The sequence below is a fragment of the Schistocerca americana genome, chromosome X (genome assembly GCF_021461395.2).
Source record: "Schistocerca americana isolate TAMUIC-IGC-003095 chromosome X, iqSchAmer2.1, whole genome shotgun sequence".
NCBI classification, from domain to species: Eukaryota; Metazoa; Arthropoda; class Insecta; order Orthoptera; family Acrididae; genus Schistocerca; species Schistocerca americana.
In genome coordinates this window covers 811,459,799-811,485,143 of record NC_060130.1, presented here as the reverse complement: position 1 = coordinate 811,485,143, position 25,345 = coordinate 811,459,799, and the positions used below count along the sequence as shown (strand labels likewise).

General features: G+C 40.7%; 1 protein-coding gene and 1 pseudogene across 1 annotated transcript in view; one reads left to right on the top strand and one right to left on the bottom strand.

Moving 5' to 3' along the window:
* The window catches only part of LOC124556332 (homeobox protein GBX-2-like), a 454,600-nt gene that overhangs the window by 68,967 nt on the left and 360,288 nt on the right, over positions 1-25,345 (top strand). The gene's annotated exons all lie outside the window — the stretch shown is intronic.
* LOC124557545 lies at positions 3,428-3,545 on the bottom strand (annotated as a pseudogene).

The following is a 25,345-nucleotide window of genomic DNA, read 5'->3' as shown; positions in this document are numbered from 1 at the left end:
AATGTGGGTTTCGCGGGAGGCGTGCCAGAGATAAATCGCTGCAGTCGCGCTATTCTCTGTGTCCTCGCTGGCTCAGATGGATAGAGCGTCTTCCATGTAAGCAGGAGATCCCGGTTTCGAGTCCCGGTCGGGGCACACACTTTCATCTGTCCCCGTTGACGTATGTCAACGCCTGTAAGCAGCAAAGGGTGTTCATTTCATTGTAATTTCATTCTAACGAGCTGCTTGGTCACCGATGGTATCTGTTCTTTCGGACATCTTAGTATATAAATAAATAAATTGTCAAAACTTTGCTCGCCTATAGAATTCGTATAATATAAGCAGCACACCCTGCTGTGTCAGCAAAAGAAAGGGAACCAGCGGGAGAACGCTGCTGCTGGAGCACAAACACGGCGAATACGAACCTCTATAAATACTCTGACGGGGAAGTGGGGGACTAGTTGCCTCAGTCCTCACCAAAATATTTGGTATGTTAACATATTCTAGCTTTGTTGTACTGGAAGAGAGTAGCAGAGAGGCAGTGATGGTGGAAGAGAGGGGAAACAGTGGCAGTGGGAGGGAAAGAGAAAGGGAGATGGGTGGGGGTAGAAGCACTGGGAGCAAAAGAAAGAGAGGAACAGTGAAATAAAAAATACAGATGAATTGAGGCCTATATAGGCTTGGGGGTCTGAACCCTTCGAGACCGGCGGACTTTAAAAATGGTTCAAATGGCTCTAAGCACTGTGGGACCTCACATCTGAGGTCATCAGGCCCCTAGACTTAGAACTACTTAAACCTAACTAACCTAAGGACATCACACACATCCATGCCCGAGGCAGGATTCGAACCTGCGACCGTAACAGCCGCGCCTAGAACCGCTCGACCACAGTGGCCGGTCGGCGGACTTTAACTTGTCAATATAGAGAAGAGCGCATTTTGGAACGAAATTTTAAACACGTGAGCATAGGAGAAAAATAACCTGAACTTCTCCTCCCCCCCAACATTTTTGAGTTGCCTAGGTATGGTGGTGACAGAGGTAGTTTGAAAGAAAGACAGAAGGAAACAGTGTAAGTGAGACAGGATATAGTGGCAGTGGGATATACTGTAAATCAATAGGAGAAAAAGGAGAGAATGGGAGAGAGAGAGACATAATAGACTGCGGCAGTGAGAGGGAGACGCTGAGTGTGATGGTTTAACTACAAAGAGAGACTGGGTAAAATGATTTACAATGTTCTGTGTTAAAAGAGCCCGAACATGTTCATATTGCAAACTTTTGGTGAGGAAGGCGGAATGCAAATGGAGGCATTTAGTTTCCCACTTTTCTGTCAGAGTCTATTAAAGAGGAACATCTTCGCCTTCTTTGTACACCGACAGCAGTGCTTTCCCGCTGGTAACATCTTGGACGAACCATCCCACGTGAATTGGCCTACTTTACAAGATTACAAAAGTTTAAGCAGTTATTTACAGATATTAGGTACTTTTTTAGTTATACTGATGGCTAATTCAGTTCATTTTGATGAAACAGAAAGTATGGACATTCACTACTAAAATTTGATGGATATATTCGTATGCTCCTTGTAAAAATCCAATACCTGTCATTTTGCTCGGAGATGATATGGTCCACAGTTATTACTCTCCAGTGAAAACAATATTTCATACAATTTCTTCTCATGTTATTTCACATTTTCATGAAGTAACATAAATAAAGCACTTCATACATGTTTTTACACACACGAGAACGATTTGCGTAACAATTTTCGTAAATAAAAGACGTTCCTTATGTACAGTACGAGTTAGTACATATCACAGCTAGACTGACAACTGATAGCCGCCTGATGACAGTCGAAACTCAGACTAACTGATTTGGCGTGCATTCATTTCTATGTAGCACATCATGTTTTCCCAAAATGTTCTAGAAGTTGTTTGGTCATATTGAGGAATACCACAACATCTGATTTTACAGACAGTATGAATCTAAATATACTTGTGTTTTTTCTATACGTACGAAAATCTGGGAATAAAAATGGTAATGGAAATTGTTTGATAATTCAACTTCACAAGTTTCGTTTACCTCAAGATTTTATGTCACAGTAAACCGTTTTTACAGATACTGACTGTGTCTTTTAAATATACTGACGGTTCTTAGTTTAGTGGATAACGTTCGTAATTATATAAATTAAATTTGGAAAATAATCAGTTGCACGTTGCATTAGATACACAGATTGCATAGAATGATACACAGCAAATAAAAAGAAGCTACATTTTTCATAGATACAAAATCTCTTTGTAAGGTGAAATCTGTAGGCTGACAAAATTTTTCACTGGTTTTCATACACATAATTCGCAAATACGTGTAATAACATTATAAACAGATTTGTGAAAAGGGTGTAATTTCATAAATAGTTACACAAATACCATGAATTTCGTATTTCACGACCGAACTCAGAAATTTCGTACGATTTAGAAATCGCATAATCATTGTTATACACAGAACATCTTATTTTTCCGCATCTCAATTTTTATGACGTCTTATGCCCTGAATTTTGCGTCGCACAATGATATAATATGGCAGATATATTCAGTCGCTGATGTGGATACAGTTTGAAAAATTTGTTGGAAATATTAGTAAAGAAGTACTAAATTCAAACGTCATGACTGATACTGAAATTTTACTGCATGAGCAGCGAGAATGTGCCAACCGATAACGTTTTTCCTTTTCTTTATTTTGTTGCTGTGTCACCGAGAAATATTTCTAAATGCTATGAAATTATATGTAAAGTTTGACTGAAGTTGTTAAGTGCTCTCATTCTCAAATAATGAATGAATATAGTCTGGGTAACTTACGTGCATGAAGCTACGCTGCCCCAGGATATTCCCAAAGTTTATAACTTAAATACTCGAATACCTGTCTTAAACCATTAACGTAATATTATACTTTTTTAATGAATAGATTTATATATTTTTAAACTCGGTTGATACTTATATGAAATTCTGAACATCGAGTCTTAATCTGCTCATGGAAGGCGTTAGATAGCCAACCTGCAACTGGGATCGGGTACGGGGGCGATCGTTGTAGCCGTTTAGAAATATACATGTGTGACTAAGCGGGAAGTGGAGACGTTAGTGTCCATCAGGTGCATGTAGGTAACTGGACTCAAATTAACCCCTACTCGTAGAGGAAATCAACCTCACAAAGCTACAAATACCACATAACAAGTGTTACAAAACTCAGAAGACAAATGCACTGCACTCCGTCTTCAGGCCACGAGCGGCCCATCGGGACCATCCGACCGCTGTGTCATCCTCAACTGAGGATGCGGATAGGAGGGGCGTGTGGTCAGCACACCACTCTCCCGGTCGTTGTGATGGTTTTCTTTGACCGGAGCCGCTACTATTCGGTCGAGTACCTCCTCAGTTGGCATCACGAGGCTGAGTGCACCCCGAAAAATGGCAACAGCACATGGCGGCCGGGATGGTCACCCATCCAAGTGCCGGCCACGCCCGACAGCGCTTAACTTCGGTGATCTGACGGGAACCGGTGTATCCACTGTGGCAAGGCCATTGCCAAAAGACAAATAGATCGAGCAATTATTACATTCGAAGCTGCAGTTCGTCTGAAATCCCCGGTACCCCTCCAGAGTCGAGTGCAGCCCTTGCTGCTGGTCCGTCTACTTGGCTACAGATCTGTCTGGTAAGCACATCACGAGTTTTCTTTGAAAGAACTGATCTGTCAGTCTATCCAGCACAGAAAACAACTCCACACAAATTAGAACATTGCAAACACTCTTGTTTCTCAGGATGCCTTATTCATCTTCTTTAGCTGCCTTGGTATGCATAATTAGTGTTCTGTGTGGACACGAGCTTCTCAGAACGAGGCAGCAGTCGGTGCTGTGAACGGCATCAATTAGCGCCTGTCGATAACTATTTTGTAGAGATCATTACGTTACAGTTTCCTTCTCATTGTTTGATACGCTGTTTCAATTTAGTAAGAAGTTTATATTCAAAAAGTAAGAAGTCAGAGCACTTTCCGCTGGCTACATGTCATACATCCGGAAGGAGTAAAATAACCACCCCCGGGAAAACCAACGTTGATTTTTAAATCGTCGATCGTGCGAAACGCAACTCGCAAGTGCAGTAGGTAGAGGTAGTCATGAGGTATCGATGTTTCTAGACTATCTAATAGATACTGATCCAGAATCGCACAAACGTATACCAAATAAAATACGTCGTGTATGGATTATTTCCCCAGATTTACGACTGAATTAAAAAATTCGTTTCAGCCAAAGAGCAGCACGTTATACTCAGTCGAAATTCGTGTACCAAAACTGCGCCTGCCCCAAGAAAGTGCAAAAGGTGCATTACTATTCGCTTGTTATTATTATTATCATTATTATTACATATTTTACAAAGCATAATGATACCGTGAGACATCTATGTGTAACCTGCACTATTGCTGCTGTTAGAGACTGTGTATTTGTCAATAATAAACTTTTTACCAATTTTGCAGTTTCTATGCTACCTATTTTACGTTCTGCATCATGGAGAACATTTGCTCTTCTGTCCTCGGCAGAAGTCTCCCGGAACCAGAAAACCGAACGAGGTAGCCCAGTGGTTAGCACACTGCACTCGTATTCGAGGGGACGACGGTTCAAACCCGCGCCCGGCCACAGTGATTTACATTTTTCGTGATTTCCCTAAATCGCTTCAGAAAAATGCCGCGATTGTTCCTTTGAAAGGGCACTGCCGATTTCTTTCCCTATCCTTCCACTCTCTTCACATCGTGCGATGTTTAACAATACCGAGTTCTACCTTCATTCGGAATCCACGTTAAATTATGGATTCCCCTATTACTGGCTGGGAAAGTCTTTTGGAATGTCGAAGGAAGACAATGGGATACCACCTCCAATAGGACCATGCCTAGTAAACCACTGCGCTGTTCATACCAACCTTCAAGTTGAGTACAGCTATACTTTAAGAGATAAAAAAAAATAAAGACATTAATATTTAGAGATCATAGTCTACTGAAAGCGACGTATCGCCATTAGCGCTCGCAGAACCTGCGAAAGAGAATTTCTCAGTGATGACTTACGAATACCGCGACATTGCCATAGAAATTGACTACTCTCATATCGCTAAATAAATGTAGAGAGCAGAGGCGAACAGTAGGTCGTGATTGTGTTCTTGTAGCGACGTGACATCTACTTGCATGGACATCTGCTGAATTATCGTGTAACTATGTTTCACTTACACTACCGAAGCGTAGCTGCTTTCTCCCTCCCTCCCGCCTCCGTCTCTCTTTCTCTTGCTATGTCTCTCTCGTTCCCAGATGAAAACACAGCGGTGTCGGCCCTCAGGCGGAGAGCACAGTTTGCCCCGTCACATAATGAAGTCTAAGTACGATACTGGGAATTTGTAGAACTGTCCCTGGCACAAATTCCTGGAGCTAATCGTCATATGTGTTTTTATGTAATAACTTTTCAGTTTCAGTGCATGCCAGAAGTACTGTCTTGATGGAATTTCTGGCGTCAGAGTGCTGATGTGAAATTATTAGATTATCAAAAATCTGAAATTCTCACTAAAAATGCCAAATTAGAACCCTGGAGAAAATGACTCTTCATTATGACATAACGTTGAAATTTTTTGAAACAAGCCGGTTTTACGAAAACTAATATGTATTGCTTCATGTTCCTCATTCCTGCCCGTGCTTAATGGTATCTGCATTAAAGTTAAAGCAGTTACTGATATTAAACTCTAATCGCTATGCGTCTATTTTCATTAAAATACGTATCGCGTGTCAAGAACACAAACTGATTTTTTCTGGATCTGATAAAGAGTGCGACCTTACAAATATTGGAAAAAGTGTGTAGTTATCTTTGGAATATCGAATGCTCATAGAAATTTTATGTAAAATAACAGTAGACATCATTTCGAGGCAGTTACTTCCCGTTATTCATTCCAAATACTTCTCTGCACCAGAAAAAAAACCACCGGCTTTTGGTTTTATTTTTGTGTCTAGATCTGATCTGGGTGCTGATGTTAATTAACAGTAAACTATCTTATAAGGAACACCTAAATCAAGATATGTATGTGGCTCACCTAAAATTGAGTACCAATACTATCCCATTAATTTTTGATACCATGTCACACTTTATAAATATCTATGTTTATAACATCAGCATCCAGATCAGATCTAGATACAAAAATAAAATCAAACGCCTCATGGAAAAACAATACCCCATTGCCAAAACTAATAACGTAATATCTCCTTTCACTCTTCATAAAAAAAACCATCAAATGACTGAAATTACTTTCAATGACCAAGAGCAAACATTACTGGATAAAAGATTAAAATATACTCTCGATCCTAGATTCCACAATACTCTACAAAAACAACTAATAGCATCTGCAAAAGAAGCGCTACACTTAGCAAATATACGTATCAAACAAGAGAATGAAATTACTATCAAAAAAGAAAATGGAACGGAAAGAGAGCTCAAAATCAGGAAAAGCTACAGCATCTTCAGATAGCAAAACATTACGCCAAATTAATTAAAAATTAACGAATAACATGCCCTAGCAATTAAATCAGATAAAGGTAATAATCTAGTTATCATAAACAAAAATGACTACATACAAAAAGTTAACGATTTATTTAAAAGCAGTGGTATCACATAAATAAATAGAAACCCCACGGACAAATTTGAGCACAAACCAAGAAAACCATAAAAGTATGTCATACAACGCTTACAGAATATGAAAAAGGACATGTATACCCATGAACCTTAGAAAACCAAAGCTCTGTGAACATACTAAGATACACAATGTGTCCTACACGCCATGTAGTAGACAATATTAATAGCTCCACATACTACATACGCAAGAAATTATACAACCTTCTAAACCAATTTTACACATGCAACAAAAAACATGCAATAAGGAATCCTAGATCATTATCTAAAAACATCAAAGACATAAAAATTCCTCCAAATGCAAGAACTGTAATTTTCGACGTTACTAACCTATACACGAATATCCCAATCCAGGAAGCAATAAACATCATAGAACAAAACCTATTGAAATACAGAAAAATCTCAATACAATGCGCTACAGAAATTTTACAACTATCAAAATTTCTCTTTCAACAAAATTACTTCGAGGTTGACCAAAAAATACATACACAAAAAAGATGAAGTCGCGATGGGATGTTGTATTGTTGGAACAATAGCTGACATATTCCTTCACAGCTTGGAACAAAATTCTTCGAAACAAACAACGCAACTAATCAAAAATTCATATACTATTGCAGATGTGTAGACGACACTTTAATGCTCATAGAACATACCGTTAACGACATTGACGGAATACATACAGCACTGAATCAATTACACCCCAAAATGAAATTTACCATAGAACAAGAAACTAACAGAACAATTAACTTTCTCGACCTAACTATTAAGAATTTTAACAACAAACATTGCTTCGAAATTTACAGAATCCCTACAACAGACTGTATTATTAACGCACACTAATGTCATCGAAAAACCTACAAACTATCATTCTTCCACACAACAACCTCAGAGATTAATAAATTTGCCACTAGAAGATGAAGCAATTCAGAAGGAAATAAAACTCTTAGAATATATAGCCCAGCAAAACGATTTGATGCTAAAATAGTAACATAATTATACTACAATAAAAAACAATTATGCACAATATGCATAAAGAAATGGTGGTGGTGGGATCACTCATGGAAAAATTCCTGTAGTAGATGTTGTTAGAGCTGCACATTTTTTAGATTGAAGTCAGCTGATAGGTATACCTGCTTAAAGGAAGTCCCTCTAACTAAGGAATCACCTTCAGAGGACGTCATGTTTCCAAGCAGAGAAGGAATTAGCATATTTCATCAAAATATAAGAGGTATTAGAATTAGTGAACTGCATATAGATGTTGACTGTGAAGTTATTGATATATCGAAGCACCAATTAAATAATTTGACAGTTCAGAGACTTCATTTACCAGGATGCAGATTAGCTGGCTGTTTGTCAAGGAGTTCCTTGCGGAGTGGGGGAGTGGCCATGTGCGTAAAAAGCAGTATTCCATTTGAGTCCATAGACGTATCACGGCACTGCACTGAACAGATGTTGGTAGATCTCCTAAACTGATATGATCTGATGCAGACTGTGGTTTTTTGAACTAGGGTGCAGGGGAGCAGTAGCACAGCCATAGACAATATTTTTATTGATTCTTCATTAATAGAGGGGAATTCAGTTAGAAAAAGGGTGAATGGCCTTTCAGACTATGATGCGCAAATTTTAAAACTAAAAGGCTTTGCTACTCCAACAAATATCACATATAAATACAAACTATGTAGGAAAGTTAATTCAACGGCAATAGAGAGTTTTTAAACTTTGTCATGCAGCAAGAGTGGTAGGATGTTTTAGTGCCGATAACATAGATGACAAATATAACGCTTTCCTTAACACATTTCTCATGCTCTTTGGGTGCTGCTTTCCATTAGAACGTTCTAAAAGGGGTACTAGCACTAAAAGGCAGCCTGGGTGTCTCACTAGTGGGATAAGGATATCATCTAGAACAAAATAGGAACTATACCAAAATGTTAGAACTAGTCACAATTAAGCTACAGTAGCCAATTAGAAACAGTACTGTAAGGTGCATAAAAATGTTATTAGGAAGGCAAAGAATATGTGGTACGCAAATGGAATAGTTAGTTCACAGGATAAAATTAAAAACATATGGTCAGTTGTGAAGGAAGTGTCTGGTCAGCAGCACACGGTCGACGATATAATGTCAGTTCATAGTAAAATATTTCTGTTACTGATAAATCAGATATATGTACAGTATTTAACAATCATTATTTATTTTCTACAGGGAATCATATAAATCTCTTGGCAAATGCCTTTCGTAGATTGATGTCTGAAATACTCCTCTGTGGTACAGACAAGGGGGAGACTGAGTCAATAATTAAATCACGGAAGACTAAGCACTCTCATGGATATGATGGAGTGCCTAGCAGAATGTTAAAGCACTGTGCTGCACATTGTTAGCCCTGTATTTAGACATATTTGTAATTTTTGCTTTAGGAATAGTCAGTATCCTGAACGATTAAAGTACTCAGTAGTAAAGCCGTTTTATAAAAAGGGAGAAAGGGATAATGTAGACAACTTTAGAACTATTTCTATGCCATCAGTGTTTGATAAAGTTATTGAAAAGGCTGTTTGTGTAAAGATAATTGATCATTTTATATCACACGATTTGTTATCAAATGTACAGTTCGGCTTTAGAAGTCGTTTAACAACTGAAAATGCTATATTCTCTTTTCTCTGTGCGGTACTGGATGGGTTAAATGAAAGGTTTCGAACGCTAGGCATATTTTTTGACTTAACTAGGGCGTTTGATTGTGTTGATGACAAAATATTGAACCAGAAGTTGGACCATTACAGAATACGTGGCGTAGCTCACAATTGATTCACCTCTTACTTTAGCAACAGACAGCAAAAGGTCATTATCCACAGTGTTGAGAATGGCTGTGATGTGGGGTCTGAGTGCGGTACGGTCAAATGGGCGGTGTCCCACGGATCAGTGTTGGTACCACTCCTGTATCTTATTTATATAAATGATATGCCCTCAAGTTTTATAGGTAACTCTAAAATATTTCTGTATGCTTTGTAGTACAAGATGTTGTGGGCAACATTGACTCTGTTTCAAATAGTGCAGTTCATGACATAAGTTTATGGCTTGTAGAAAATGAACTAACGCTAAATCACAGTAAGACACAGTTTTTACAGGTTTCTAACACACAATTGAAGGGAACTCGACGTTTTAATTTCACAGAATGGGCATATGATTACTGACAGCGAACAGTTCCAATTTCTAGGTGACCAGGTAGATAGTAAACTATCGTGGAAAGCCCACATTCAACATTCAAGGACTTGTTCAGATACTTAATGGTACCATTTTTACTATTCGAACGGTATCTGAAGTAAGTGATCGTTCAACACGACATTAGTCTACTTTGCTTATCTTCATTCATTTACGTCGTATGGTATTATATTCTGGGGTAACTCTTCCCATTCTAAAAGGAGACTTTTGGCTCAGAAACGGGCGGTTCTGGCAATAAGTGGTGTAAGATTGCGAACCATTTGTCGACCCCCGTTCACTAGTCTGGGTATTTTGACATTGGCCTCTCAATATACATATTCTTTACTGTCATTTCTATTAACAATATCAGCTTATTCCTAAGAATAAGCACCTTCCACTCGGTTAATACTTGGCAGAAATCAAACCTGCATTAAGCAGCTTTCACTCAGTTAATACTCGGCAGAAATCAAACCTGCATTCGGATCGGACTTCCTTAACTCTTGTGCAGAAAGGTGTGGACTGTCCTGCTGCATCCATTTTCAATAAGCTACCACAAGAATTCAAAAATCTCAGCAGTAATCCCAGCGCTTTCAAATCGAAACTGAAGAGGCTCTTCATGGGTCACTCCTTCTATTCTGTCGAGGAGTTCCTTGAAAAATTCTGCTGATTGTTATGTTGTATTGTTTATTGCGTTTCCTTAAACTTATGGCTTGATTTCATGGCTTGGTTGGGTTCCTAAACATTTTACTTTACGTTGTAATTTCATGTATTGACACGTTCCATAACCTTCGAGATTTGCTCCTCAATTTGGTCCCACGAAACTTGACGTGTAAATAAAAATAAAAAAATAGATAACACTAAACATATACACAACGAAAAAGAAGAAAACAACGTATGTCACAACGACTCATCTAAGAAACATTTCAAACAAAATTAACAAATTATTGAACAAAACCGACATCGCTTTTGCGTATCAAAACACACACAGCCTCAAACACAAAATCCACAAGGGCGACTCGAAAATTCCCATACACAACAACCCCGGGCGTTACAAAATTTCATGTAACACATTCCACAAATTCTACATAGGAGCAAGCGGTAGAAACTTCAAAATCAGATACAAACAGCACACCAGAGAAACCGAAAATAACCCCTCCACATTTTTTCAACATCTACAAACAGAAAAACTCGACATAAAACCTATAAAGGAAGCACTAATAATCCTCCATATTACGCAGAAGGGAGTATTCATGAACGTCCTTGAGGAAACAGAGATACAGTCACACGCATACAGCAACCCTACAAATTTACTGAACGAAAAAAGCGACCTAAAGCTCAAGAAGCACGTAGAAAACTTTGTTCCCCTTATAAATCAAGAAAATGAGTAGAGTAATAAATCAGAGACGTGAATTAACACAAAGGAGTATAAAGCAAAGACATAACATCAGCATAGATCGTAGACAATAACAAAATTATTACGAAAAAAATTCTTAAATAAGACGAAACCAAATTCCAGAAAAAAACATAATTAGAACCAAACCTATAAAAATAATAAAAAACAACACGTGACGTATTTATAATGGTAACTATGTAAACATGTAAAATCGCTAATCCATTGTCACCCAAGCTGTGAAGAAAACTAGTGTACAGGGAAACCAACTGAAATCAGCTACGCAACTCTAGTGTACATCTAAGGAGAAAGTGATAATTCTAAAAAAGGCAGGACACGGCAGCAATGACATTACATTAAGGTAAAAACACCTAACGATGTGTTATAACTTTCCTGATCATTGTTACGGACCATTATATTAAGACCATCGCTTGCTTATGTGTTTACAGAGCACCTGATGGTGGTAGTATGCCGAAATGGGCTTATCGTGAGTGATTTATGAAATAAAAACCATTTAAAGAGCAGTATAGCTGGCTGATATTCGTAATAATCACGTCATTAGAAGACATATTTTGCAATGCGGGCACCAAAGAAGAAAAATTATGACTCATTTTACCTATACCGTCAATTTCATAAAATCTTATTTTAATTAAATATTATGAATCACAGTCATTATCTGATTCCGACCGGTGCTGGTCTAGTATTTACCGCTTATAAAATGTGGTGAGTGACTGTTGCACTAGACACAGCTGCCAAACGCGTTTTTCGCCATGCCCGCAGCAGTTCAGCCTTACACGTTCCCGTGTCTTGCCATCCCCTCCTCTGCTGGTGGCGTGCGCCGACTTTTTTCGTGTCCTACCCACAGCTCCGCGTTTCTTTTTTGTCAGGCTTACAAAACAACGTCATTACGCATCAACCAGAAACGAGGTCCGTTGAGCGGTGCGCTGGCGGTCATGAAAGCTCAACACTGCGTCTCGTCTGACTTATTTCACCAGAAAAAGAAAAGAAAAAAGAAAAGAGGATGTCGCCTGATCTGTCAACTTCAGATGTCTCCGGCACAGTTTAAGCTATCGTAATTCAGTTTTCACACAGTTGAAATGTAACGCAGTCATCACTAGACGACTTATAACCTCTTACCATAGCGATGTTAATTATTGAGATCCCTGTTAAAACATTTTCTTTTTCTTTTTCATTTTAAACTGTAATCGTTGCTAGCATCGTGTTTCTGAAAGATATATTCGACAGCATTTCACTCTCCAAAACCCGATAAGTAGATTCAGAGAAATTGCGGAATTTAGAACTTGAGACTTCTCCGTTTTGAACAAAAGAGTGACTGGTATCTTTTGCGGAAGTTCGTGATTCCGTATCCAAATAAGCAGACATGTACCATCGTCTAAGGAAGAAGCGAAACGTTGAAACTCTGCAGCACTTATTCCCTGTTGCATTTATAGAGGTTAAACAGAATCTATAACACTACAGGCTACTACTAAATTAGAAATACACCAATAATTCACTCCTGTGATAGAAATTAGATTTCATCGTGACTGTGTAATAATGGTTAGGGTATCGGTCTACTTTTCGTTTCTCAAAAGATTTCTTTTGAAAGGAAGCAGCAGCAAAACAAACGGAAATCGAAACAAAGTTCTATTAACAATGAAGTAAACTGTAGTCACGTAAAAGAAACCGGTACCCGGTGTAATGAGGCAAAGTTGTACCAAGTACTAGCACTGTTCATAAAGAAAGTTAACTATTTGTATTTACTTTACTTGCTCTTGAAATTCTGTTTTTACGAGACAGTAGCATACTTTCGCAAGCAACATACCAATGGTTTGACATGAATAACACAGAAATAGTATTAAATGTTTTGGTAACAACTGGCTCTCAATAACACTTACTATCTGTGCATTACAGCAGGGAACAGAATGACCATTATAGGCACTTGATCACAGACTGAGGAGCACTACTAATTCGGACACAAGTATCTTTATCAGTTTAATTATTGAAATTACTGACATGGAAATAGTTTTTAGGTAGTCATATTATCTGTTCTGATTTATCTACTTCTACATCTGCAGTTCACACTGGTATGCCTGACAGAGGGTTTTCCGAACCACTTTCAGACTACTTCAATGCGGTTCCACTCTCTAGCAGCGCTTGACAAAAATGACACTGAAATCTTTCTGTGTGACCTCTGATTTCTCTTATTTTATTATGATAATCATTTCGTTCTATACAGGTTGCTGACAATAAATTATTTTCACATTCAGAGGAGAAATTAGGTGACTGAAATTTCCTTAAAAGATTTTGCGCAACGAAAAAATGGTTCAAATGGCTCTGAGCACTATGGGACTTAACTTCTGAGCACATCAGTCCCCTAGAACTTAGAACTACTTAAATCTAACTAACCTAAGGACATCACAGACAGCCATGCCCGAGGCAGGATTCGAACCTGCGACCGTAGCGGTCACGCGGTTCCAGACTGTAGCGCCTAGAACCGCTCGGCCAATCCGGTCGGTCCGCGCAACGAAAAACGCCTTTATTTTAATGATTGCCATCGCAACCCGTTTATCAAATCTGTGACATTCTCTCGTCTATTTCACGACAGTACAAGTTGTTCTCTTACAGAACTTTCACTTCTTTGTACCACATAAGGCACAAATAAACATATAGTCCGTGAATCAGTAGTACTTTGAATAGTAGTAGCCAATTACTCATTGTGCCGCACAGATCTTTTAAAATTGATAGCTGAATTTCATTTATACAGTTATTGTAATACGGAAAGCAAAACTGGCTTGGCTAGCATGGGGGCACAGAAACTATTCTGTTATTAACTAAGATCAAGGTAGACTAGTTTTGTTACAACACAGTGTGAAAAACACTGTTAATTGCAAACACTTGAAATAAATATATTATTAAAAACCTGTACATTAATTATTCCTTACCAGCCAGTAAATATTCTGACTTATCACAGCTTTCTACAGGAAGCTTCAATACTGAACCGAAATTCAATAAGAATGATAACTAAGCCAAATACTTTAGATTATTTATTTGCAATTGTATTTTGGTGAACTTTAATTGTCGTTTTATGAAAAGAACAGTGGAGTACTTCAGAAACAAGACTCACTGAATGGTAAAGCAACCTAATCCCACAGGAAAGTTATTAAATCTTGTTATAGAATTCAATTACTTTTCAGTTCAACAAAATGGGATACTCGAAAACATCGCAGCACTTGGAATACTACCCTGCCCAAGTAAATGGCTAAGAAAAAAATACAGGTGCTCAACACAAAGTTTAAAGATCGCAAACTAATTTTTGAATAAGAAACCACATGCAGTTATACAGTACTCAGCTGATTATTTGAGACGAAGGTGGTGGCTGTGATGATTTTGATACTCAAAATGGTAATAAAAATAGCCGTGGCTCTTGCTCTGAAAATTCTCTTCTTAGTGTCGGATTTTCGTAGTATAGCGCTAATCAATGTATGTCATGAATGACGAGCCGAAATTCTTCCAGATCTGCGGTTGTATTAAATAATCTTCCTGCTCTTCTTCCCTCATTCAGCACACAAGATGATACACTTTGGATGCTACTAGCCAACACACTCTTGCCACAAAGAAACCTTGCAGTTCGACCGCCAAATCCATCTTTCGTATTGTCGCCAAGTACGTTTCGTTGCAGAAGGACTTTCCTTCATGTTTCAAATTAGTATAAACCTACACTATGTCATCAAAAGTATCCGGATACCCCCAAAAACATACGTTTTTCATATTAGGTGCATTGTGCTGATACCTACTGCCAGGTGCTCCATATCAGCGACCTCAGTAGTCATTAGACATCGAGAGAGAACAGAAGGGGCGCTCCGCGGAACTCACGGACTTCGAACGTGATTAGTGATTGGGTGTCACTTGTGTCATACCTCTGTACGCGAGATTTACACACTCATAAACATCCCTAGGTCCACTGTTTTCGATGTGACAGTGAAGTGGAAACGTGAAGGGACACGTACAGCACAAAAGCGTACACACCGACTTCGTCTGTTGACTGAGAGAGACCTCCGACAGTTGATGAGGTTGGTAATGTGTAATAGGCTTCAAATGGTTCAAATGCCTCTGAGCACTATGGGACTTAACATCTGTGGTCATCAGTCCCCTAGAACTTAGAACTACTTAAACCTAACTAATCTAAGAACATCACACACATCCATGCCTTGACAGGATTCGAACCTGCGACCGTAGCAGTCGCGCGGTTCCGGACTGAGCACCTAGAACCGCTAGACCACCGCGGCCGGCTGTAATAGGCAGACAGCTATCCAGACCATTACACAGGAATTCCAAACTGCTCAGGAGTCACTGCAAGTACTATGACTGTTAGGCGGGAGGTGAGAAAACTTGGATTTCATGGTCGAGTGGTTGCTCATAAGCCACACGTCGCGCTGGTAAATGCCAAACGACGCCCCGCATGGTGTAAGGAGCGTAAACAATGGACGAATGAATAGTGGAAAAACGTTGTGTGGAATGACGAATCACGATACACAATATGGCGATCCGATGGCAGGGTGTGGGTATGGCGAATGCCCGGTGAACGTCATCTGCCAGCGCGTGTAGCGCCAACAGTAAAATTCGGAGGCAGTGGTGTTATGGTGTGGTCGTGTTTTTCATGGAGAGGGCTGGCACCCCTAGTTGTTTTGTGTGGCACTATCACAGCACAGGCCTACATTGATGTTTTAAGCAAATTCTTGCTTCCCACTGTTGAAGAGCAATTCGGGGACGGCGATTCGATCTTTCAGCACCTGTTCATAATGCACGGTCTGTGGTGGAGTCGTTACACGTCAATAACATCCCTGTAATGGACTGGCCTGTACAGAGTCCTGACCTGAATCCTATAGAACACCTTTGTAATGTTTTGGTACGCTGACTTCGTGCCAGACCTCACCGACCGACGTCGATATCTCTCCTCAGTGCAGCACTCCGTGAACAATGGGCGGAGATTTCACAAGAAACCTTCCAGTACCTGACTGAACGTATGCCTGCGAGAGTGGAAGCTCTCATCACGGCTAAGGGTGGGCCAATACCATATTGAACTCCAGCATTACCGATGGAGGGTGCCACGAACTTGTAAGTCATTTTCAGCCAGGTGTCCGGATACGTTTGATCACATAGTGTATGTTTCCTATACGTGAATCAGTATTACAAGTAAAGTTTTAACATTTCCATTTTTTACAGAACGTTGCTTTTAAAATTACATTCATAGATTAAGTATACTGAGGTAACAAAATTCATGGCTTAGCGATATACACGTATACAGATGGCGGTAATATCGCATACAAAATGTATAACAGGACAGTGCTTTGGCGGAGCTGTCATTTGTACTCAGGTAATTATTGTGAAAAGATTTCCGACGTGTTTATGGTCGCACGACGGAAATTAACAGACTTTGAACGGGAAATGGTAGTTGGAGTTAGAGGCATTACTCATTCCATTTTGGAAATTGTTAGGGTATTCATTATTCCAAGATTCACAGTGAAAGAGTATGCCAAGAGCACCAAATTTCAGGCGTTACCTCTTAACCACGGACAACGCAGTGGCTGACGGCCTTTGCTTAACAACCGAGAGCAGCAGCGTTTGCGTAGAGTTGTCTGTGCTAACAATCAAGCAGCACTGTGTGCAGTAACAGCAGAAATCAAAGTGGGACGTCAACAAACATATCCGCTAGGACAGAGTGGCGAAATTTGGCGTTAATTGTCTATTGCGGCAGACGACCGACGTTAGCTCTTTGCTAACAGCACATCGCCTGCAGCGCCCCTCGGATAGACCTTAGATGACTGGAAAATCGTGGTCTAGTTTGATGAGTCCCCATTTCATTTGGTAAGTGCTGATGGTAAGGTTCGAGTGTAGCGCAAACCCCACGAAGCCATAGACCAAAGTTGTCAACAAGGCACAGTACAAGCTAGTGGTGGCTCCATAATGGTGTAGGCTGTGTTTAAATGGAATGGACTGGGTCCTCTGATCCAACTGAACCTGCCGTGCGGTCTAGGGCGCCTTGCCACGGTTCGCGCGGCTCCCCCCGTCGAAGGTTCGAGTCCCCCCTTGGTCATGGGTGTGTGTGTTGTCTTTAGTGTAAGTCAGTTAGATTAAGTGGTGCGTAAGAATAGGGACCGATGACCACAGCAGTTTTGTCCCATAGTAATTCCCACAAATTTCCAACTTTGGCTGAAAATGCTTACGTTCGGCAACCTGGAGACCATCTGCAGCCGTTCATGAACTTCATGTTCCCAAACAACGAAGGGTGACAATGCGCCATGTCACCATGCTACAGTTGTTAGCAGCTGGTATGAATAACATTCTTGACAATTCAAGGGAATGATTTGACTACCCATCGAACAAATATAGGACGTAAGCGAGAGGTCAGTTCGTGCACGAAATCCTTCAACGGCAACACTTTGGCAGTTATGGACGGCTATGGAGGCAGCATGGCTCCATATTTCTGCAGAGGACTTCCAAAGACTTTCTGAGTCCATGCCATGTCGAGGAGTTGCTACACTACGCCGAGCAGAAAGAGGTGCGACACGATATTTGCATGTATCCCATGACTTTTGTCACCCATGTGTATATTGACATAAATGGGCGTAACTGACGGATAAGACATTTATAGAGATGTTACACCAAAGAGCATGATTGTACAGAAGTTTCATAAAGCAGAGAATGAATACAGGTAAGTATAGATAATATCGATATTGGTGTTACACATGACCCAGATTCAGTGATGTTGCCTGTTAAGGACACATCCGTGAAATATCTGTAGCACTTTAAACAGTGTTGGGCGAAAAAAATTGCAAATGCATCAAAACAGCACACATATGAGAGTGCAGGCTTTGTCGGCGAATCTTGATTTTAAGATCTTCTCGGGTTGACAGTCGAGTCAGTGCGTTGTCCTCCGGCAACGTTTCAGCAAGTTTCTTACTTGCCATCTTCAGGCGAAGTGTCGGATTCACTGCACTGCACAAATGAGCGGACTGGCAGAGCGTCCGGTGATGAGGGAGTGTAAGCAGCATGGCTGCTGTTCCTCCTTTGACCTCTTGGGTTGTTCGGTGGCCTCTCATGCGAATGTTCACGTCTCGTCTAGATCATCATAGCCGCTGGACCACGGGTTTCTCTGCGTCCTCGGCGCCGGTCGGGCCAATCAGGCGCGAGCGGAATCGGTGGGCGGCGCGTGGTGGGGGGAGCCGTGGGCGCCGGGTCCTGGCGTCTCGTCTCGGTGCGGCCTGTTTATTCCATCCGCCGCCACCGACCTGCTTTCATCGATGAGGTCTCGTCTTATTCTTGATAATGCTGTGTTCCACGCTGTGCTGAGTTAGAAGCCACTATCCCGGTTGACCAGACTATCACTGACCCCTATCTCCTCTTTAATAACAGAGCCCCAGAAATATTTCGCTGTGTACAATCTCTTGGTTTCTTCAAATTGAAAGGTGTGTTTTTCACTGAGGTTGTGCTCTGCTACCGCGGATTTTTCCTTTTGTTAGAGGCGAAAGCTTCTCACATGTTCAGAGATGCGTTGTGTGATGCAACGCTGCGTCTGTCCAATATATTGTTTTCCACATTCACAGGAAATGCTGTAGACACGCAGTGTTCTTAGTCCCAAGTTATCCTTCATTGAGCCCAGCATATTACTGATTTTTGCTGGAGGACGGAAGATGGTTTTTATCTTGTTCTTCCGCAGTATCCTTGGCCGTGGGCGGCCCTGCTTACGGGAAGAACGTCAGACCTTTGTTGTTCTCTTCTTCCTGAAGGTTCTTCTTCTTATTATTACTCATCTTGAGAGCACGTCTAATCTGCGTTACGGTGTAGCCATTCTTCTGGAAGGTTTTCTTCAGGTGCTGAATCTCGGTAGATAGAATTTCCTTGTCGCATATGTCATGAGCTCTGCGGACAAGGGTGGTGAGTACGGATTTCTGTTGTGCTGGGTGATGGCAGCTGTTGGCGTTGAGGTACAGGTCTGTGTGTATATGCGAGACTGTATACAGCGAAAGGTTTCCGGGACTCTATTATTAAAGAGGCAGTGGAGATATGGGTCAGTGATAGCCTGGTCAACCGCGATAGTGGCTTCCAACTCAGCACCGCGTGGAACACAACGTTATGAAGAATAAGACCAGAGCGCACCTCCACCATGAGCCAATTCCGCTCGCACTGATTAGCCCGACCGGTACCGAGGATGCAGAGAAGCCTGTGGTGCAGCGGCTATATAGACCCGGACGAGACGTGATACCGACACTTCGCCTGAAGATGGCAAGTAAGATACGTGCCGAAACGTTGCCGGAGGACAACGGTTTGACTCGGCTGTCAACATGAAATGATTTTATCATAAAAACAGCACACACATTATATAAACTACAATACAGAGAACATCATTTCATCAGATTTACATAATAACAACATTAGTCACATTCTGCATAACATACATCATCTTAAAAAACTATGTTACATACGCCACTGGGTAACAATGGGTACACCCACATGAGAATGACGCATATTTAAACGAACACTCAGATGGCCTAATCACCCGAACCAGTTCGAAATTTAAAAAAGTCAGCAGAACAAAAACAGTGTACTTGTTACAAAAAAAACAAAAATTGAACATACAATATATAAATGCAAGTGAGAAAATATGTTACAAACTTTTAAATGAATATTTTTTACAATTTATTCAGTATACACAGTTCTTTAATAGAACTTTAAGCAGTTCTTTCAGTTTGTTTTAAAGGTAACATTGAACTTCTCAACTTTTTATGATCTCCAAGATATTATTCACGATTTGTCTTTGAGTTTGTATGCAGAAAAAAAGGAAAAGTTAGTACTTTCATCAGATAGGTGATATTTGCTGTGTGAACTGTTTATACAGTTCAACAAAATAACACAACGCTGATAACAATAAGCATAACCCTTTCCAGTGCCCCATCATTACTTTCGGCAGTTAACACAAACACTTTTATTTACAAATCTTTTTTTATTAAAGAGACACTTGGCTGGCCACAAATATTTTTGACAGTTTATTTGGAACACTTTTTCTACTCTATTCACGTAGCTGGAAATTATGCTGCCATTCCACACGTTGGTAGTCCAATTTATTAAGATGCAGCTCATTTTGCAATGCAGTTTTTTAGTGTGTCATTTCACTTATCTGGACTGTCCATTTCATTCTATACACCGCTACATCATCATGAATCTGAAAGTTAAAGACATATAGTAGCAAAATTACAACAGTAGGTTTTCACAACAGTATAATAACTGGTTAAAAAACGCATTTTGTAAGAATAAACATTTATATAGTTTTATTTGTCATATTTTCAGATAGCGCTAATTTTTTTCTGTTCTGCGGACAAAAGGTTTCAGGTCACTCTAATACGGACACCTAATAGTTTCTTTCAAAAATGTTCAAATGTGTGTAAAATCTCATGGGACTTAACTGCTAAGGTCATCAGTCCCTAAGCTTACACACTACTTAAACTAAATTATCCTAAGGACAAACACACACACCCATGCCCGAGGGAGGACTTGAACCTCCGCCGGGATCAGCCGCACAGTCCATGACTGCAGCGCCTTAGTTTCTTTCATTTTAGGTTCACCAGACAGTATGTGTCAGTGCGAGGAGCGCCTTGCACTTCAAATTCGCCATTATAAATATCTTTAGATTTGGTTATAAATCTGCTCCTGACCCGCTGATTATGGTAACAGTATGTGTTACTGTACACAGCATAATTTCATTTTCCTGATCTTTCCATGAAAGTCTTAAGCATGTCTAGCTCCATCTCAAGGGATGTTGTGTACATGTACTTGGTTTATATCAGGGGTCCTTTTTCGTGTTGGCATTTGTTGAGAGTATATAATATCATACAGTAGTTCTGTGTTCACTTCAGAAGTGACGTGATTTCATCTTGTAGTGCACAACATTTCATAATGCATTCATTTATTTCAGATGCTTCAACATATTCTTCCTCTGAACTATCTTCAGAATCTGACTATTCTGGGTCACTGATCGTTTCTAACTGAAAGACTTTTCTTAGAAAGCTAATAATTTCTTTACCTGACCTTTTGTCAGAACTTATGCTCATGTTCACGTTTTATTCCGAATGCTAGTTATTCTGTTTCTGTCACATCATGTTCTTCGTCTGAGGTGTCATCTTCATCAACTCTAATTACGTCTGCCTTTACTACGTATTTTGTATAGTCATCCTCAACTTCAATAATTCGTAAGCATTCGTTCTAATCTACTTATTCTTGTCCAATGATAAGAGTTGGTTCCATTGGCGTTTCGTTAGTCAGGAATGCTTCGTTAGCAACGCTGAGACTTTTATCTTTCTCCCGTCTTCTCCTGACTGCAGCCATCTATCTTTCCCTACTATTAATTTCAATGTTATTGGCAGCCCGAGTACCGGCACCTTTTTCCTCACTATCTACCACATCTCTAATAACTGCTGCTTGCGAACTTTCAGTGGCTCTAAATATTTCAATTTTCTGCTTATTATCGGGACATGTCTTATTCTCGATGTCCCTTTTTTTCTTTTCATTACTACCTAACCTTCTGGTCACTTGATTCCTTGCCGGCCGCGGTGGTCTAGCGGTTCTGGCGCTGCAGTCCGGAACCGCGGGACTGCTACGGTCGCAGGTTCGAATCCTGCCTCGGGCATGGGTGTCTGTGATGTCCTTAGGTTAGTTAGGTTTAAGTAGTTCTAAGTTCTAGGGGACTTATGACCTAAGATGTTGAGTCCCATAGTGCTCAGAGCCAACTTGATTCCTTTTGTAATCTTCTACTCACATTGTTTTAGCCATTGGTACAAATCATCGACCTGCTCGCACCAATTTGTAATCCCTAATTACTCATTTTCGTAAATTCTATCGTTAATTAATTAGTTGCGGGCGCATTCTTCCTCGGCCACGAATCCGAGGCACTTTCATTGAATTCTATTATAACGTCTTCATGCTGTTCTGCTGCCGTAACTGTAACTTCCGTCCGGGCAGCTGATCGATCTGATGCATTCGTTGCTGGCTGGCACTATGGCCGCGGGCTGCTATTCCCTTCATTGCCTGCCTGCCGTGACTCATTCCTGAACAACCCGTCGTTTCGCTTGTGGCTGTTTGCGGTGCTTCCAGTTGCTCTCTCGTGTACTAAATTCATTACGTCTACGCTAGTGCTGTTTCTTGCAATTGGGCCATGAAAATATGTCCACTTTAGTTTGGCCCACAATATACGCGGTCCTCAGTTTTCCGCGATGTTGCTGTCGTGATAACCTCGTGCTGCAAATCCTCTAACGCGATCTGCTGGAGTATCTCGACCTCCACCCCTTCCTCTTTGAACCGTATTCACCCGATATCTATCATCGTCATTTTTTCGTTGTCATCGTGACTACCTCTGTTGTTATTCCGACGACAATCACGATTTCCTCGCCAGTGATATTCCTTCACCTTCAACTCTTTCCAGAAATGCAGAAAAACTTTTATGATTGCTTCCCACGTATCTCTCCAAATTCTCTGGCAGCTTTCTCCACAGCTCCTAAATAATCTCGGATTCGGATTGTCTACTTCTTAAGAGTGTCAATTTTCGGTACCGGAATTCACAGAAATCTTTCAGGGAGTTTTGGCCCTATTGGCATAATTTGTAACCATTACGAATTCTTGCCACAAACAATCTTGTTTTTGCTCTTCGGTAAACTTTTGTTTGAAATCATTAAATGCCACGTAATCTGTATTCAGATTTAATCCCGATCATTTAGCATCACGTGCTAATGCATTGCTAAATATGTCAATATTTTCTGATTTCTTAGATATTCAGGAGGAATCCTTTCGCTATGTTTCAGGAAAACCAATGGGCACCAGTTAGTACGTCTTTTGGCAGGATAAAAGCGTTCTTCACCATCTAATAGTTTATTATAAGACATTCAGTAACACAACTAGGCTTGTTTCTAATTTTCTGTTCAAGGTCATAAATTTTGCCTTGAATTTTGCTAAGTGTTTGGATCACTTCCGTTTGAAATTTACCAAGTGTCTTTTCAGAATCAGATCCTGTATTTCTCAAATATGAGATTTCATTTCGACATTCGTCAGCAATTTCAGTTTTCAGACCGAAAACTTTTTGCTTACTACTCTTACTACTAAAGGTTCTACCGTTTCTTGGATCATTATGAGTTCTGAATCGAACCTTTCATTGATATCATTAATATACCCCATCATAGTGGGTACATTGGTAATGGAATTTCCTTCATATCCTTGATTAACACAGCCGGCTACTATTAAATTAGCAATACACCGATACTGTTACTTCTGTGAAACGAATTAGATTGGATTGGATTGTTTGGAGGAAGAGACCCAACATCGAGGCCATCGGTCTCACCGGATTAGGGAAGAACGGGGAAGGAAGTTGGCCGTGCCCTTTCAGAGGAACCATCCCGGTTGGTTGGTTGGTTTGGGGAAGGAGACCAGACAGCGTGGTCATCGGTCTCATCGGATTAAGGGAGGATTGGGAAGGAAGTCGGCCGTGCCCTTTCAGAGGAACCATCCCGGCATTTGCCTGGAGCGATTTAGGGAAATCACGTAAAACCTAAATCAGGAGGGCCGGACGCGGGATTGAACCGTCGTCCTCCCGAATGCGAGTCCAGTGTGCTAACCACTGCGCCACCTCGCTCGGTAAAGGAATTAGATTTGACAGTGACTGTTTATTAATGCTGAAGATAACGGACTATTTCTCGTTTCTCAGAAGATTTTTATTGAAAGGATGCAGCACAAAACGAACGCGAAACAAACCGATATTCTGTTAGTAATAACGTAAACTGTATATGAATGCGTGGTGTTTGTTCTTTAGGAAACATCGTGGAGCCCAATAGCAGTTAGCGAAATGAACAGACACCACGCGGAATCCTCAGATGTGGTACATATTATGTAAATTGAAGGAGAAGGTGAGGAAAGGAAACGGAAGAAGGTATTGATGTCAGCTGCACCATGACTTTGTGCGCCATCAGCGGCGGCGAGCGAAAATGTGTGCCGGACTATGATTCGAACCAAGGTTCTCCTGCTTATTAGGCAGTTGCGTTAACCACAGCGCTCCCCCCCCCCCCCCCTTCTCTCCCCCCCCATCCGCACCCCCAGCAGACTATCTCGGCACGTCTTTCGGCCGACCCACATTTCTCCTTAGCGCCACCAGTCCGGAATCCCTGTCCGTATCCTCCGTGCTCGGTATTTTGAGATACACACAGGACGTCCGAGCTCCTGTGAGAATCTCAGCCAGAATGTTGGCCATCGGCAGAAATTGCCGAAGCCGTCCTATTCGACCTGTAACAACGTAATTGTACGGAAGTAACTTTCAATATATTTTTGTCAGCATATATAGGATAATCGAAAAATATTATCTTCTGACAAAATGGACGAAATGATGATGGGTTGAAACAAATGCCATCTTCTTCTTACACAAAAACGTGCACCGAGAATAGACTTTTGAAGATAACGCAAAACGGCTACATATGTTGACAGAGGATTCGATCCGAATCGTATCTACCGTTCTCAAGTTACGTTTCCCGCCAATTTGAAAACATATGGTTTCGAGGAAAACGCTTTTTTAAGTTTTGAGTTACATTTTTTGTAGTCAAGTTATACGCACCTCTAGCCAGCGACCCCTGTACTGTACTACAATCCTTCCAGATCGAAAAGGAGGGCCTCCTCCATCTTCGTGGTCATGGTGGCCCTGAGGGCTTTTTCTGCAGCTTCTCACATTCGATTCTAGGCGCTTCAGTCTGGAACCACGCGACCACTACGGTAGCAGGTTCGAATCCTGCCTCGGGCATGGATGTGTGTGCTGTCCTTAGGTTAGTTCGGTTTAACTAGTTCTAAGTTCTAGGGGACTAATGACCTCAGAAGTTGAGTCCCATAGTGCTCAGAGCCATTTGAACCATCTCTCATTCGCTGTTCTGCTCGCTTGAGAGGCATTTTCTCTGCTTTTGTTGTAAGAGGCTGGTCCGATTTCAAGTTGAAGCACTTTCGTACTATCCATAATGCATGTGAAGCCGTCGTTGAAATTACATGTCAACTACTTTTTCCTGCTCCGAATGGTTTTCG